We start from the raw sequence: 1,817 nt of genomic DNA on the forward strand, positions 1-1,817 counted from the left end.
ATGTGCTTCACAGGACAAGCTTTCCCCTCTTCCAAGCAATTCAAAGAGACTGGACCACGTCCAATCAGCATCTGGTCTTCTCTTACGCTCTGTTCAGAGCCCACCCACCAAAGTAGCCCACCATTCTATAACTTATGCGACAGCAGTTAGGAAGAAGGCGACAAATGTGAAATTCCTGCAACATTTGCTTACTTTTCCCGTCCAAGTGCACTACTGTAGCAGATCGGAACCATGTGGCGTTGGATAACGAATGGGGAACGGTTGGGAGAAATCCCTGAGGTCTAGTTTATTCAAATGTCCAGAAGCTGATGTCTAATGGAGCTTTAAAAATATGCTTTTCACATTCAGTTCTTCAGTGGCTTAGGTCCAATCAGTTTAAAAAAAAAAAACCCATTGCACTTTTAGTTATTGTTCAAGTCGAACAACAATGTTTGGGCTAGCCTTTTTTGGCACTGAATTCTATCCCTGGGGTCAATTTTTCCACACTATAATACTTTATCACACTGCTTTACAGTTCACTTGCAAATTTATTTGACTTTAAAAACAGAAACAGACTAATTTCAGCTGTTATTACATTGCCTTGAAAACATTAATCGGTGCGTATACCCTTAAATTACTTTAAATTACATAAAAACAAAACACATGGTCATTTTTGGCAATTCTGTAAGCCGAGATATTGACACTAGGCCTTTTATCCTTTGATTGCAAGACAAATGTTAAAAAGTTTCCTCTTGTAGTTTAGCGGTTCCTGTTAACAGTAAGTGCAACAGTCCCAGCCAACTTTTCTATCTAAGATAACTAGCTAAAGTGAAGCCAAGGGAGTAAATCCCATCTCATTATTGGGGAGACAATAAGCAAAGAAATTTCTTAAGCGTAATTTTGAGGGGGTCAGAAAAGTTACAGTGAATTGTAACGTGATTCAAAAAGTTTTTCATGAGTTCAAGCTGCAGGAACCAAAGCGACTAGTAAGTGTTAATGTACAACAAACGTGTTTTTCTCAGTAAACAAACTGTTGGAACCCTTAGGAACCAAAATTAAAACAAACTAAAATCCAAATGTTGTTTAGATATGAGTTTGATTCAGTCTCACTGATCTAATCTTCTCTGCAAAAATTAAGACTAAATAAAAATACGTTTTAATGAGTGACTACACTTAATAAAATTCCCCATAAATAGATTTATTGTAGTGGCTCTCAATACAAGTTATGTGATATTCAAATTATAACTTGCTGTTTTATTTTTAAACCTTTTCTGGTTTTCCCATGTCCTGGATGGCTGAGAACCTGGTCGGTGAATATCTGGGAAGTATCATAACTTCAACTTAACGCTCAAAGCACCAGGGATTTTATGGAAAAATATTCAGATTTTAATGCATGGTTTTAAAGGCTCTTTCTATAATTGAGATATTTGCTACCTTAAACAAAAAAAAGCTATGTCTATTAAAGCAATGTAGCCAGTTTTGCTAGTTTTGATTTCATGCATAACAAGGCAGTTTATCATGATTCAGCCAAAGTAATGAAATGAACAAACTGCAGTCTGATTTTTATTAATGTGTTTCTTCCTGTTGAGCAGTGAAACTAAATAAAATGTGTTACATGTCTTTTGGTTTGAGTATTTACTTACTGGAGGGTATTTTGTTTGTGCTGCAGAGTCACAGCTAACAGTTAGCTCCTCTCTTCAGGGGCTCTAACGGAGCCTGTGCCTTTCAGCACTGCTGTTGCTCCTCCCACACTTTACGCCATGCGCACACAGCCAGAGTACCCGGAGAGAACCCACCATGCGCACACAGCCAGAGTACCCGGAGAGAACCCACCATGC

The sequence above is a fragment of the Poecilia reticulata genome, linkage group LG23 (genome assembly GCF_000633615.1).
Source record: "Poecilia reticulata strain Guanapo linkage group LG23, Guppy_female_1.0+MT, whole genome shotgun sequence".
NCBI classification, from domain to species: Eukaryota; Metazoa; Chordata; class Actinopteri; order Cyprinodontiformes; family Poeciliidae; genus Poecilia; species Poecilia reticulata.